Here is a 17164-nt window from a genome sequence, read left to right as displayed (position 1 = left end):
GGAGGGAATGCAGAATTACATGGGAGTCGGGGGGCGTGGCTACACGGGAGACAGGGGGCGGGGCTAACCTGGCTCAGGGCAGCTACTGGCCTACTGCCCAGTGTGCCCACATTGCTGCTGCTGTCATGAAAGGAGAAGAGGGACAACTCAACATCCTTCCCTGTCACTTTCAGGAGAGAGAGCAGTGGGGACGGAGTTTACAGGGAATGCAGAATTACATGGGAGTCAGGGGGCGGAGCTACACGGAAGTCAGGGGGCGGGGCTACACGGAGTCAGGGGGCGGGGCTAACCTGGCTCAGGGCAGCTACTGGCCTACTGCCCAGTGTGCCCACATTGCTGCTGCTGCTGTCATGAAAGGAGAAGAGGGACAACTCCACATCCTTCCAGTCCAGGCATGGCTATAAGATTACCTTAAGCAAGTAAGTACTACTGTGTTTTTTTCCCCCTGTGAAATGAAGTATGTAAGGTGGGTTAGCATTAGGCTGGAGGAGGGAGGGTTAGATTTAGGCACTAGAAGGGACATAGAGTTAGGCTGCTGGGGGGCTTAGAATTAGCTGGTGGAAAGGGAAGGTTAGGCCGCAGGGCAAGTGAGTGCATCTGTGTGAAAGCCTGCAGGCCGCATGGTGAGGTAGTGCATCAGTGTGATTTAGCGCAGGCCGCAAGGTGAATGAGTGACAGAGCGCAGGCCGCTGAGTGAAGGAGCGCGTCAGTGTGATAGAGTGCAGGGTGATGGAGCGCGTCAGTGTGATTTAGCGCAGGCCCCAGGGTAAGGGAGTGTGACAGAGTGCAGACCGCTGACTGAGGGGGCGCATCTGTGTGATAGAGTGCATGCCCCAGAGTGAGGGAGCACGTCAGTGTGATAAAGCGCAGGCCGCTGGGTGAGGGAGCGTGTTAGTGTGATAGAGCGCAGGCTTCAGAGTGATGGAGTGTGTCAGTGTGATAAAGCGCAGGCTGCAGGGTGAGGAAGCATGTCAGTGTGATACAGTGCATCAGTGTGATAGAGAGCAGTGTGATAGAGCGCAAGCCCCAGAGTGAGGGAGCATGTCAGTGTGAAAGAGCGCAGGCCGCTGGGTGAGGGAGCGTATTAGTGTGATAGAGCGCAGACTTCAGGGTGATGGAGTGTAGCAGTGTGATTTAGCGCAGGCCGCAGAGTAAGGGAGTGTGTCAGTGTGATTTAGTGATGGCCGCAGGGTGAGGAATCATGTCAGTGTGATAGAGTGCATCAGCATGATAAAGAGCAGTTTGATAGAGCGCAAGCCGCAGGGTGAGGGAGTGTGACAGAGCGCAGACCGCTGAGCGAGGGAGCGCGTCAGTGTGATATAGTGCATGCCCCAGAGTGAGAGAGCACGTCAGTGTGATAGAGCGCAGGCTTCAGGGTGATGGAGCGCGTCAGTGTGATTTAGCGCAGGCCGCAGGGTAAGGGAGTGTGACAGAGTGCATGCCACAGAGTGAGAGAGCACGTCAGTGTGATAGAGCGCAGGCTTCAGGGTGATGGAGCGCGTCAGTGTGATTTAGCGCAGGCCGCAGGGTAAGGGAGTGTGACAGAGTGCATGCCACAGAGTGAGAGCACGTCAGTGTGATAGAGCGCAGGCTTCAGGGTGATGGAGCGCATCAGTGTGATTTAGCGTAGGCCCCAGGGTAAGGGAGTGTGACAGAGTGCAGGCCGCTGGGTGAGAGAGCGTGTTAGTGTGATAGAGCGCAGGCTTCAGAGTGATGGAGTGTGTCAGTGTGATAAAGCGCAGGCTGCAGGGTGAGGAAGCATGTCAGTGTGATACAGTGCATCAGTGTGATAAAGAGCAGTGTGATAGAGCTCCTGGCCCAGAGTGAGGGAGCATGTCAGTGTGATAGAGCGCAGGCTTCAGGGTGATGGAGTGTATCAGTGTGATTTAGCGCAGGCCGCAGAGTAAGGGAGTGTGTCAGTGTGATTTAGTGCAGGCCGCAGGGTGAGGAATCATGTCAGTGTGATAGAGTGCATCAGCATGATAGAAAGCAGTTTGATAGAGCGCCAGCCGCAGGGTGAGGGAGTGTGACAGAGCGCAGACCGCTGAGCGAGGGAGCGCGTCAGTGTGATATAGTGCATGCCCCAGAGTGAGGGAGCACGTCTGTGTGATAAAGCGCAGGCCGCTGGGTGAGGAAGCATGTTAGTGTTGATAGAGAGCAGTGTGATAGAGCACAGGCCGCAGGGTGAGGGAGTGTGACAGAGCGCAGACCGCTGAGCGAGGGAGTACGTCAGTGTGATTTAGCGCAGACTGCAGGGTGAGAGAGCGTCAGTGTGATATAGTGCAGGCTGCAGGGTGAGGGAGTGTCAGTGTGATTTAGCGCAGGCTGCAGGGTGAGAGAGAGCGTCAGTGTGATATAGTGCAGGCTGCAGGGTGAGGTAGCATCAGTGTGATATAGTGCAGGGTGAGGGAGCGTCAGTGTGATATAGTGCAGGCTGCAGGGTGAGGGAGCGTCAGTGTGATATAGTGCAGGCTGCAGGAGCGTCAGTGTGATATAGTGCAGGCTGCAGGGTGAGGGTGCGTCAGTGTGATATAGTGCAGGGTGAGGGAGCGTCAGTGTGATAGAGTGCAGACCGCTGAGTGAGGGAGTACGTCAGTGTGATAGAGTGCATGCCCCAGAGTGAGGGAGCATGTCAGTGTGTTATAGTGCAGGCCGCTGGGTGAGGAAGTATGTTAGTGTGATATAATGCAGGGTGAGGGAGCGTCAGTGTGATATAGTGCAGGCTGCAGGGTGAGGGAGCATCAGTGTGATATAGTGCAGGCTGCACGGTGAGGGAGCGTCAGTGTGATATAGTGCAGGGTGAGGGAGCGTCAGTGTGATATAGTGCAGGGTGAGGGAGCATCAGTGTGATATAGTGCAGGCTGCACGGTGAGGGAGCGTCAGTGTGATATAGTGCAGGCTGCAGGGTGAGGGAGCATCAGTGTGATATAGTGCAGGCTGCACGGTGAGGGAGCGTCAGTGTGATCTAGTGCAGGCTGCAGGGTGAGGGAGCGTCAGTGTGGTATAGTGCAGGCAGCTGGGTGAGGGAGCGTGTTAGTGCGATAGTGCAGGGAGAGGGAGCGTCAGTGTGATATAGTGCAGGGTGAGGGAGCATCAGTGTGATATAGTGCAGGGTGAGGGAGCGTCAGTGTGATATAGTGCAGGGTGAGGGAGCGTCAATGTGATATAGTGCAGGGTGAGGGAGCGTCAGTGTGATATAGTGCAGGCTGTAGGTGTAGGGAGCGTCAGTGTGATATTAGTGCAGGGTGAGGGAGCGTCAGTGTAACATAGTGCAGGCTGCAGGGTGAGGGAGCATCAGTGTGATATAGCACAGGCTGCAGGGTGAGGGAGGGCGTCAGTGTGATATAGTACAGGCTGCAGGGTGAGGGAGCGTCAGTGTGATATAGTGCAGGCTGCAGGGTGAGGGAGCGTCAGTGTGATATAGTGCAGGCTGCAGGGTGAGGGAGCATCAGTGTGATATAGTGCAGGCTGCAGGGTGAGGGAGCGTCAGTGTGATAGAGCGCAGGCCGCTGGGTGAGGGAGCCTGTTAGTGTGATAGAGAGCAGGCTGCAGAGTGATGGAGTGCACCAGTGTGATTTGAGCAGGCCGCAGGGTGAGAGAGCATGTCATTCTGATAGAGAGCAGGACACTGGGGGAAGGAGATTGCTCCATCTACAGCTCCCGGCTGATGCTGTTGCTCTGCGCAGTTAAGTTAGGTAAACTGTAATATTTGTCTCCAACATCCTGTCCCACTTGCGTATGTCACTCACACACCCACTCACACACCACTGTCACCCATATGCCACTATCACTCACTATCACTGTGTGGCATAATGTGTAATGGGTATTACAGTGTTTGGTATAATGTGTAACGAGCATTTCGATGTGTTGCATAATGTGTAATGAGCATTATTTTCTCTCTACCATTGTCCCCCCTTCTCCTCTTTCTCTCCCCTACGCTCTTCCATCTTCTACGCAGGAGGGTCTGCACCATGACCGCTGTCCTGCTTCAGCCGGGTCCTTGATGCTGCCAGGGTGCTGCTTCAGCTGCTGGGCCCAGGAGGGTTCTCGTTGCTACTGCCGTCCTGCTCCAGCTGGGTCCAAGAGGGTCCAAACTGCCGCCAGAGTGTCGCTACACCCACCACACAGTAAGAAGCACACCAGCACTCGGACATCTCCCCCATCACTGACCTGACATCTGTACCCCCCCCCCCCCCAATTACTAACTTGATAGCTGTATCCCCCCTGCCCCACCCATCACTGACCGCTGCAGACCCTGCCCCTGAACCGGCACCCCATCACTGCATGACCTGAAAGCTGCACCATCATCCACTTCCCCCCAGCCGTGAAAGTAGAAGCCTCAACACCCACCAGCACTAACAGCAGCAACGCCATCCCCATCCTCCCCCCAGAAGTGACAGTAGAACCCCCAACAGTTATGTCTTTCCCATTGGGCACAATGTGCAGTTGCCTAGGGGCCCTAGGACCTAGGGGCCCACCCCAATGGGGAAGACAGCACTGCCCCGGGGGCTGCTGCGGTTGGAAGACAGTGGGTGCTGGGACCTTGTATCGCTGTTTGCTGAGCAGCGTGGCAGGAAGCGCTGCTGATTTTTAAAAGACTGGCTGGACACAGATAAGGTTTTTCAGAAAATTACAGGGTTTTTTAAATTTAGTGAAATTTTTCCCATTATAAAGATATAGCATTTCAACTTGTTGCACTTGCACAGTGGCCACCAGTGTATACTTAGAGAGACTTCACTAAAAACGTGTACCAAGATGGCTGATTTTATTACAGTACAGAAAGAGACACTGGCATTGTCTATCCCCTCTTGACACAATGGCAACCATTACTTTGTATACCGTTACACTGTATGCATGGGGCTCAGTTGTCACATTCCCCCCCATCACACTCGGTCTGAGGGAGAGACACGTGTGCACGGCACTGCTTCAGGCACAGCTTATTTACATATTACCGCCTCTCATACTGTGATTAACTCCCTCGTTGTTGTGCCAGCTGCTGATTGGTCAGACGTCCTGTCGTTTGCAATTGCACCTGACGCTTCCTGAAATCAGGCTCTACCATGTTCCTGCTGGAGGACTGTAGCGGTGCATTGGAGGGCAGCTGGGAAGTGGAGGCTGCTGCTTGGGGGAACTAGCGGAGCTTTGGAGGGAAGCTGGGAAGCGGAGGCCGCTGCTCGGGGGAAACTAGTGGCACTTTGGAGGGAGGCTGGGAAATGGAGGCCGTTACTGGGGGGACATGGAGTCCCCCACCCCCAGTGCCGGTCATTGTCATGAATGTAGAACCCCAGGGGGGGGGACAGGGAGTGCCTGTCAGTACCATGTATGTAACACCCCTTCGGCATATGTCCCCTTCCCATGTACACCCCATCCGCATATGTTCCACCTTCCCATACATATATATATATACACCTCCTCTCCATATACACATCCTACCCCTCCTACACATGTCCCCTTCCCATACATATATACACCCCCTCCCCATATAAATGTCCTACCCCTCCTACACATGTCCCCTTCCCATACATATATGCATCCCCTCCCCATATACACGTCCTACCCCTCCTACACATGTCCCCTTCCCATACATATATACACCTCCTCCTCATATACACATCCTACTCCTCCTACACATGTCCCCTTCCCATACATATATATACCCCCTCCCCATATACATGTCCTACCCCTCCTACACATGTCCCCTTCCCATACATATATACATCCCCTCCCCATATACACGTCCTACCCCTCCTACACATGTCCCCTTCCCATACATATATACACCCCCTCCCCATATACACATCCTACCCCTCCTACACATGTCCCCTTCCCATACATATATACACCTCCTCCCCATATACACATCCTACTCCTCCTACACATGTCCCCTTCCCATACATATATATACACCCCCTCCCCATATACATGTCCTACCCCTCCTACACATGTCCCCTTCCCATACATATATACATCCCCTCCCCATATACACGTCCTACCCCTCCTACACATGTCCCCTTCCCATACATATATACACCCCCTCCCCATATACACATCCTACCCCTCCTACACATGTCCCCTTCCCATACATATATACATCCCCTCCCCATATACACGTCCTACCCCTCGTACATATGTCCCCTTCCCACACATATATACACCCCCTCCCCATATACATGTCCTACCCCTCCTACATATGTCCCCTTCCCATACATATATAAATCCCCTCCCCATATACACGTCCTACCCCTCCTACACATGTCTACTTCCCATACATATATACATCCCCTCCCCATATACACATCCTACCCCTCCTACACATGTCCCCTTCCCATACATATATACACCCCCTCCCCATATACACATCCTACCCCTCCTACACATGTCCCCTTCTCATACATATATACACCCCCTCCCCATATACACATCCTACCCCTCCTACACATGTCCCCTTCCCATACATATATACACCCCCTCCCCTTATACATGTCCTACCCCTCCTACATATGTCCCCTTCCCATACATATATAAATCCCCTCCCCATATACACGTCCTACCCCTCCTACACATGTCTACTTCCCATACATATATACATCCCCTCCCCATATACACATCCTACCCCTCCTACACATGTCCCCTTCCCATACATATACACATCCTACCCCTCCTACACATGTCCCCTTCTCATACATATATACACCCCCTCCCCATATACACGTCCTACCCCTCGTACATATGTCCCCTTCCCACACATATATACACCCCCTCCCCATAAACATGTCCTACCCCTCCTACATATGTCCCCTTCCCATACATATATAAATCCCCTCCCCATATACACGTCCTACCCCTCCTACACATGTCTACTTCCCATACATATATACATCCCCTCCCCATATACACATCCTACCCCTCCTACACATGTCCCCTTCCCATACATATATACACCCCCTCCCCATATACACATCCTACCCCTCCTACACATGTCCCCTTCTCATACATATATACACCCCCTCCCCATATACACATCCTACCCCTCCTACACATGTCCCCTTCCCATACATATATACACCCCCTCCCCTTATACATGTCCTACCCCTCCTACATATGTCCCCTTCCCATACATATATAAATCCCCTCCCCATATACACGTCTTACCCCTCCTACACATGTCTACTTCCCATACATATATACATCCCCTCCCCATATACACATTCTACCCCTCCTACACATGTCCCCTCCCCATATAAATGTCCTACCCCTCCTACACATGTCCCCTTCCCATACATATATGCATCCCCTCCCCATATACACGTCCTACCCCTCCTACACATGTCCCCTTCCCATACATATATACACCTCCTCCCCATATACACATCCTACTCCTCCTACACATGTCCCCTTCCCATACATATATATACCCCCTCCCCATATACATGTCCTACCCCTCCTACACATGTCCCCTTCCCATACATATATACATCCCCTCCCCATATACACGTCCTACCCCTCCTACACATGTCCCCTTCCCATACATATATACACCCCCTCCCCATATACACATCCTACCCCTCCTACACATGTCCCCTTCCCATACATATATACATCCCCTCCCCATATACACGTCCTACCCCTCCTACACATGTCCCCTTCCCATACATATATACACCTCCTCCCCATATACACATCCTACTCCTCCTACACATGTCCCCTTCCCATACATATATATACACCCCCTCCCCATATACATGTCCTACCCCTCCTACACATGTCCCCTTCCCATACATATATACATCCCCTCCCCATATACACGTCCTACCCCTCCTACACATGTCCCCTTCCCATACATATATACACCCCCTCCCCATATACACATCCTACCCCTCCTACACATGTCCCCTTCCCATACATATATACATCCCCTCCCCATATACACGTCCTACCCCTCGTACATATGTCCCCTTCCCACACATATATACACCCCCTCCCCATATACATGTCCTACCCCTCCTACATATGTCCCCTTCCCATACATATATAAATCCCCTCCCCATATACACGTCCTACCCCTCCTACACATGTCTACTTCCCATACATATATACATCCCCTCCCCATATACACATCCTACCCCTCCTACACATGTCCCCTTCCCATACATATATACACCCCCTCCCCATATACACATCCTACCCCTCCTACACATGTCCCCTTCTCATACATATATACACCCCCTCCCCTTATACATGTCCTACCCCTCCTACATATGTCCCCTTCCCATACATATATAAATCCCCTCCCCATATACACGTCCTACCCCTCCTACACATGTCTACTTCCCATACATATATACATCCCCTCCCCATATACACATCCTACCCCTCCTACACATGTCCCCTTCCCATACATATACACATCCTACCCCTCCTACACAGGCTCTGTAGCTCCTGCACCTTTAATACAGGAGAGGGCGTGTTGGAGGAAGCTGTGTAGGAGGTTCAGCGTGTAGTGTCCGATCCTCTATGGCACAGGGCCTTATTCTAGTTCACTCTTTCTGATAAAAACTTCTTAGATGGACAAAACCATGTGCACTACAGGTGGGGAAGATATTACTTGTGCAGAGAGAATCAGATTTGGGTGGGGTTTTACTTCAAAGTGAGATCTATATTGCAGTGTAAAAATAAAGCAGTCAGTATTTTCCCTGCACAGAAACAAAATAACTCACCCAAATCTAATTCTCTCTGCACATTTTACATCTGCCCCTGCAGTGCACATGGTTTTGTCCATCTAAGAAGGATTTTGTCAGAAAGAGTGAACTAGAATAAGGCCCACAGTCCCTTTCAACCAATAGGACATTTATCCCTATTGTTAGGATATATCACAAGGCAGTTATGAGATAACATTAGAATCTAGATAAAATACACATATGCCTGCACACTAATAGAGCTTAAGGGTATTTACATGCGCACGATATTGTATTGTTTTGTACATTTTATGTATACTTTTTTTTATATATATATATCCGCAGTGTGCACTCTGACAGCGTCGCGTTGCCCTAGCAACCAAAGAAGCCGGAGGTCTCCCATACCCGCCGGAAGACAGTGTGGGTAACAGAAGTGGTCAGAGGAGAGTTCCGGCGACGGAGGATGTGCGGGAGACATGCCGGTGAGTTATGTTTAAAATTTGCACTTTGTCACTCTGCTAGTTATCCTGACGAAGGAGCCACGAGCTCCGAAACGTAGAAATAAAGCTTCACTGATTTCACATGTGTAGGAGGGGTAGGATGTGTATATGGGGAGGAGATCTATATCTATATATATATATATATATATATATATATATATATATATATATATATATATATATATATATATATATATAGATATATATCTCCTCCCCTCCACATGTCCCCTTCTTCATAAATTGTTTGCTCCGATGCCTTCCAATACATAGTATAGCATATGGAAAAAAATGGCGGCACTCGTAGACTTGTAGTGAAAAACTTTCTTTTATATAGTCATAAAAATGGTGCAGAGTACAACATACATACATACATACATGTCATAACCCTCCTATATATGTCCCCTTCCTATACATATATACACCCCCTCCCTATATACACATCCTACACCTCCTACACATGTGCTGTGCCAGCAGTAACCCTGGTGATGGTGTTGTTACTAATGCCTGTTAGGGGGGAGGGAGGGGGGCACTGTTACGCCTAATCATGTGCTCCTAGAGAGTGGCTTCCCTGCCATCCAAACTGGGTGTCACACTCATATACCCGGTACTCTTATTAGTCATGTGAAACACACCCATTAACACTCTGTAGTGTATACCAAGTTGTTTCTTGTGAAAAGAATGTCTATGGTTAGTCTTCATTCTAGCACCTGCTATCTTTGAACCTTGCAGTTACTCTTCCCTGTCTGGGGTGTTGCTGGTTGCTGTGGTGTTTCTAGCACAGTTCTGGTTTGCATATCAATTCTGATATACAGACCACACTGTGCTTGAAGCACAACAGCAGACAGCGACACCCCAGGCAGGGAAGAGGAACTTCATGGGTTTTCAAAGATAGCGGTTGCTAGAATGAACACTACAATGGTTATATTCTGGACAGCACTTGCTATTAATCCTTACACAATTCTAGTCCAACCTCTGTAACAGGCATCTTCACATGGAATTTCCCTCACTGGATACTTTTCCTGTAATTTAAATTGTCACTGTTAACAACACACGGCCGCACACACTGGACGATATGCACAGGATATCAATACAGACCATATTATTAATGATGTATCGCCCAGTGTGTACCCAGCTATAGGCATATTTGATAATACCTAGAATTTTAGTACATACAGGTTTTTGATTGCAGCATGTGTGCACATTGGGTGTATTCAGACGCTTATTAATAATATAACCACCAAACAAACTAATTTGGTGAATGTGCTCCCAATGGAGCCTTGTGTAGTCACCTAGAGGCCTTTCTCAGATGTTTCACTTGCTCACTACTACAGTATTGTCTTTGGGGAAAATGATTGGTAAACACATTTGATGAAAAAAGGATACTTGTTTCCTAGCATGGCGCCACAGATTTTAATTGTATGGCATCGGGTCTATCAGATCGGGTCGCATTGCATGCAACCAGATCGCATCCGATTTTTAATTGTACACCCACCCTGATGGCTGATTCCTATGTTAAATGCACCCCCAGAAAGATTTTTAATTGTACACCCACCCTGATGGGTAATTAGTATGTCAAATGCCCCCCCATTGTTAACGCCACGCCACTATCAACGCCAACCCGAAGCGTGGCGAGCGGCGGCGGTACGCGCCCTCCGACCTTTTCATACCCCCACTATCCACGTCGGCTTGGAGTTGATATTATATAGTGTGGCGAGCGCACGCGGATTACTTCACATGTATTCCGCGTCCCCTCACGGGGCTCGCTGCGCTCGCCACACTATCTAAAGTCAACTCCACATCGACGTGGATAGTGGGGGTATGAAAAGGTCGGAGGACATGTACCACCAACCCTCGTGGGCTCGATGCGCTTGCCACGCTTCGGGTTGCCTTTGATACTAGGGTAGCGTTAATTATGGGTGGGTGTACAATTAAAAATCGGGTGTGTGGGTGCATTTAACATTGTAATCAGCCATCAGGGTGGCTGTACAATGGGAAATCGGGTGTAATCACGTCACATCGCATGCCATTGCATGCAACGTGATTTTAAAACTGTATATGAAGGTCTTAAAACCCGAATATCGGGTCAGATCGGGTCCCATCGCATACCTTAAGTAATGGTATGCAATGGGACCCGACAGGCACCGTGCTAGGAAACAAGTACCAAAAAATCTATTAGATGGGATTTCATTTTGGAAGGTTCGGTATTAACCACCCACCTTCTAGTTGGCTGATACCTTTCTTGAGCGATATTGTTGATAATATTGACTAGGGTTTATGCTTCCTGTTAACGATGTGCACTCCCGCGCATCGATAATAAAATTTTTTTTTGAAAAAAAGCAATGAAATTCCATACACAAAAAACCTTGCGGTTTCACATGTCCCATTAAGGCTTCTTACACATGATCTGGCATTTCTGAAACCTGTTGTAACTCTTCCACTCAAACGCCAAAAAGCAATGAAATTACGATCATTAAGGCTGACGCCTTAATGGACGTGTTCCTTGCGCAATACAGATATGGTACGCCATCACAGCCTGTGGGTAAGTGCAGATTCAGCACTCTCACAGAGTGAGATTGCTGTCACTCACACAATGGTGGAGCTGCTAATTCACAGATTTGTGTGCTCATTGGAATACACACATGCAGTCTATGCAACTGAAGGGCTGAGCAGTAAACAGAGCTGAGAGGATGGGTTAAAAGTGGTGTTGATTGGGGTAGGAGGCAGTGTGGTGTGGATGGGGAGCAATAGAAATGCGTAGATGGTAGGAAGGCTAAGCAGCACTGATGGGGGACTAACAAAGCAGATGGGTGGAAAAGAGTGGCACAGATTGGGGAAGGTAAGACAAAGTGATGCGATTGGGTGGGAAACAGAGGAGCAGTTGGAGGAAAGACCGCACTGATGGGGGAGGGGGTTCGGCGCAAAGGGGTTAAAGGGAAAACAGAGCAGTACAGATGGAGAGGGGAGACAGCAGTACAGATGGAAGGAAACTGTCATGGATGAGGTGGGCAGAGCAGCATGGATGGAGGGGGAGACAGAGTATCACTAATAGAGGGGAAGCCAGTGGCACAGATAGAAGGAAACAGTGGCATCTGTGTGGAAAGACAGGGCAGGGCAGATGGGAAAAGACACATTGGTGCGGATGAGGGAATACACACAGCAGTAGGTATCGAAGACAGAGCAGCATGAATGCGTATAGGAGAAGAAAGTGTAGATGCATAGTAGTTGGGAGTATTATAGTTTTTGCAATTATGAAAGATGTTTCTGGTAACTGTATGTGAATACTAAATGAAATGGATATAGGTAGTGAGTGTGAAAGATGTTGGACCCTCAGTGGGATAGTTCTTGTAATAGTGTTTATTCTAGCATCTGCCATCTTTGAAAACCCATGCAGTTCTTCTACCCTGTCTTGGGTGTTGCTGTCTGCTGTAGTGTTTCTATCACAGGTCTGGTTTGCAGTGCTTATATACAGACCACACTGTGCTAGAATTACTACAGCAGACAGCTACACCCCAGGCAGGGAAGAGGAACTGCATGGGTTTTCAAAGATGGCGGGTGCTAGAATGAACCCTATAGTTATTCAGTGGGCTAGACAGTTTTAGATGATTGCAAGTACTTATTAGGATGAGTGCGCCACATAACTGCTCAGCCCTTCAGTTGCATAGACTGCATGTGTGTATTCCAATGAGCACACAAATCTGTGAATTAGCAGCTCCACCATTGTGTGAGTGACAGCAATCTCACTCTGTGAGAGTGCTGAATCTGCACTTACCCACAGGCTGTGATGGCGTACCATATCTGTATTGCGCAAGGAACACGTCCATTAAGGCGTCAGCCTTAATGATCGTAATTTCATTGCTTTTTGGCGTTTGAGTGGAAGAGTTACAACAGGTTTCAGAAATGCCAGATCATGTGTAAGAAGCCTTAATGGGACATGTGAAACCGCAAGGTTTTTTGTGTATGGAATATATATATATATATATATATATATATATAGTATATTGTCTGTCAGATTTGCAGAATAGGCTGTTACTGGCAGGATATTTGTATTTTTTTTCTTTCTTTGATTTCTACTTTCATATCCGGAGGATTAATACAGTTTATGCTATTGATTGATGGGACAATAATTTATTATTTTATTTTTCTCCTAACTTGTCCTTTAGAGAAGCTCGGATCAATGCTTTGCATTAAACAACAAAGTGAATTGTTCTTCACAGGTGATCATTTGTTTTAGTGTAAGGTTTGTATGAAACAAGAAAATTCAAATCCCTTTAGGTAGAATGCTGGCTAATAACTATGCTTGACTTATCTCTTCATGAAAATAAACATCTATAAAGAATAATTTGTAAGTATTTGTTATTACATGAGATATCTGTATATTGTATACAATGTAGAATTAAATTTGCACTTTCCTTATACCACGCTTTCCAACATTGGGGGTGGAGTGTAATAAGGTGTGAGAATAAGAAACTGAGGGACAGATTTATGAAGCTCGGTGAAGTGATAAAGTGTCTGGTTTTTATCACCGGCCAATCAGTTCCTAACTGTAAAGTTACAGGCTTGGTTTGAAAAATGACAAGTAGGAGCTGATTGGCCGGACACATTATCACTTCACCGAGCTCAATAAATCTACCCCTGAGAGAGGTTTACCAATTTTTTTGAAGTGGCAATCAATAACATGGTAAAAATCAACCTGATTTTGTTATGTAAATAATTGCGGCTTTAAAAAAAATGGGAAAACTCTCACAAAATCTCTCTTTCTGATTATCACACCTTATTACACTCCACATTGGATGTGCTCAAACAGGTACAGTATGTTTTGGAGTGCTTCTGGTGCTGAGGCCATTTAAAGAGAAACTGCAGAAAAGCAGCCCTCTCAGTGTAACACCAGATAACTAAATCCCATGTAAGGGAAAAACAGCATTCACCAGTCTGCAACGAATGTTGCAACGTAAATCCAAATTCTTTTGGAGGTTCGGGTTCTCTGCAGAATGTCACAAGGTGGGGAATTTGTGTAAGCTTTCACTGGGCCCATATGTATGCCCCTCTGTTGGCCCATGTATATGTGCCACTGTCCCTTTCTCTTACTGTTCCTTCCTCTATCTCCCTATATATGTAGCTCTGTCACCCCATGTATATGCCCCTCTGTCACCCAGTGTATATATATCACTGTCCCTCTCTCTTACTGTCCCTTCCACTGTCACCCTGTATATGTCAGGTTACCCCGTGTATGCCCCATCACCCTGTGTATGTAGCTCTGTCGCCCATGTAAATGCCCCTCTGTTGGCCTGTGTAATGTGCCACTGTCCTTCTATCTTATTGTTCCTTCCTCTGAAATCCCATGTGTATGCTCCCCTGTCACCAGTGTATATGTGTCACTGTCCCTCTCTCTTACTGCCAGAAGCACTAAGCTTCAAAAGTGATATTATGGAGAGTGATAAAAAGCCAGCCAACCAGGTCCTACCTACCATGTCACAGACTGTGTTTGAAAAATGTCAGGTAGGAGCTGATTGGTTGTTTATCACTCTCCCTTTTATCACTTTTTATTATGTTTGAAGTTTAGTGCATCTGGCCCAGACTGTCCTTTCCACTGTCACCCTGTGTAAGCCCCGTCACCCATGTGTATGCCCTCTAGTGGCCTGTGTATATGGCCCATGTACTGTTTCTTCCTCTGTCAACTCATGTGTATGCCACACTGTCACCAAGTTTATGTGTCCATGTCCCTATCTTTCACTGTCATTCCCACTGTCACCCTGTGTAAGCCCTATCACCCTGTGTATGCAGCTCTGTCGCCCATGTATATGCCCCTCTTTTGGCCCATGTATATGTGCCACTGTCCCTCTCTTATTGTTCCTTCCTCTCTCACCCCATGTGTATGCCCTCAGTCAGAGCCGAATTTCCCATTAGGCACGTGAGGCACGTGCCTAGGGGCGGCACATGTTTGGGGGCGGCACTTGGATGCGTGTGATAGTACTGTCAGCCCAAAATGTACCAATAACTGCAGAATATCCACTGTACTGTAGTATATTCCATCTTAAATAGAGTGTAAATAGATAGGACATGCCGATACTGCCCCTATAAACTGTCCTACTTAGTAAAGATTATTGTTGTGCCTAGGGGCGCCCTCATCCCTAAATCCGCCCCTGCCCTCAGTCATATAGTATATATGTCCCTCTCTCTTACTGTCCCTTCTTCTGTCGCTCTTGTGTATGCCCCCCTGTCGCCGTATGTGTCACCCAGTGTATATGTGCCACTTTCCCACCCTCTTACGGTCCCTTTCCCTGTCACCCTGTGTAGGTAGCTCTGTCACCATATGTAAATATGCCACTGCCCCTCTCTCTTATGGTCTCTTCCTATGTATACACACATAAGTATGTATTTACTGTGTGTGTATATATATATATATATATCTATGTATATATATATATATATATATATATATATACGGTGTATGGCGTATAGTGTAAAGTGCATTGCAATATGTGGCGTATATTGTAAGTAGCATTATGGTGTGTGGCATATAGTGTAGGGGCATTACAGTGTGTGGCATAATGTGTAAGGGATATGGTGGGGAGGGGGGATGCCAGACAATTTTTTGGCTGTAGGGAGCAACATTTATAGTTAGACCAGTGCTTGCAATGTAAGTTGTGGTTCAGTCACATTGGGGTTTCTCCCTCCACATAGAATATTAAGACGGTACTTGTTTCCTAGCACGGCGCCCATCTTATAAGATTGTATGCCTTAATTAAGGCATACAATCTTATGCGATCACATACAATTGAAAAGATTTTTAATTGTATGTACAATATTGTATCTTATGGATCTCATCTTATGGATCTCATGGATCTTATGCATCCATAAGATGCATAAGATCCATGAGATCCATAAGATGCCATAAGATAAAAGATCCATCAACACCAACCCGAAGCGTGGCGAGCGCAGCGAGCCCGCGTGGGGAGGCGTCACGTGTCCTCCGACCTTTTCATACACTTGGGGCTCGGTGTCTCGCTGCGCTCACCACACTATATAAAATCGACTCCACGCTGACGTGGATAGTGGGGGTATGAAAAAAATTGGGTCTCAGGGACCATTTCACATTGATTCCAATGTAAAAATCTCGTCAATCGCGTCGATCGCATCGCATGCATCTTATGCCGCACAAACACATAAGATGCATGCAATGCTTGCGATATCGGCCCAACACATACAATCTAGATTGTGGGTGCCGTGCTATGAAACAAGTACCATTAAGACATATAAAAATAATATGTAGCAGCTGATTGGCACAACTTGGAATAGCACCCTGTCCACCTCTTCTTTTAACTAGTTATGGCTCATTGGCTCATTACTTTCTTGTAAGTTCTGTGATCTTTCCAGTCTGTTTCTGGTAATAGACTCTCTGGTGGCCTCCGGTGGGGAGTCTGTGCCTTTGCAGCTTAATCTTCTGTGAGTTGCTCTATGCACAAGGCTGTGGTATAATGACCTTATTATCCCACCTTTAGCTGGCAGCATTGGGACTGGGGAGCTGGGCTGGATCTTTCCCAGGTGATTTATCCCATAAGCCTTTTTTAAGGGATTCTCCCCAGCACTGCCCCGCCAGTGATAGTTTCCAGTTCCTTTTGCAGGTAGCTGCAGTTACCAGTTTCCTGTTGGTCACCTGTCAGGTTATTGCTCTGTTAGGAGCTCACCAGACATCTGCTGGTCCTTAGTATGTTTCTCCCTGTTCATAGTCATTGGTTGTAGTCATTTTGGTTGTTGTATTTCCGGCATAGGTTTTCCTGGAGGTACCCCGGTTCTTTGGTTTGAAGTGTCTGTGACTAGGTCACTTTCCTCATCCTTGGTTTGTTACTGATAGGTAGGTTGTTTCTCCCAGGCAGGCCCTGTAGTTATATTTAGTTTTATATATAAATAAATAAATATATATATATATATATATATATACAGATAGTAGTAAGTACCCAGAGACTGTCACGCTGAACTTCATAAAGTGTA

The 17164-nt window shown here is 47.7% G+C and overlaps 1 long non-coding RNA gene across 1 annotated transcript; it reads left to right on the top strand.

The window, feature by feature from the left end:
* Positions 1 to 289: 289 nt before the first annotated feature.
* Positions 290 to 9151, top strand: LOC146006998 (uncharacterized). The gene is made up of 3 exons (XR_014444185.1): positions 290 to 419; positions 3959 to 4127; positions 9021 to 9151. It is a non-coding gene; the product is annotated as an uncharacterized LOC146006998 (long non-coding RNA).
* The last annotated feature ends 8013 nt before the right edge of the window (positions 9152 to 17164 follow it).

Source organism: Crinia signifera, chromosome 6 (genome assembly GCF_055691185.1).
Source record: "Crinia signifera chromosome 6, ASM5569118v1, whole genome shotgun sequence".
Classification (NCBI taxonomy): domain Eukaryota; kingdom Metazoa; phylum Chordata; class Amphibia; order Anura; family Myobatrachidae; genus Crinia; species Crinia signifera.
This window is presented reverse-complemented; position numbering and strand designations above follow the sequence as displayed.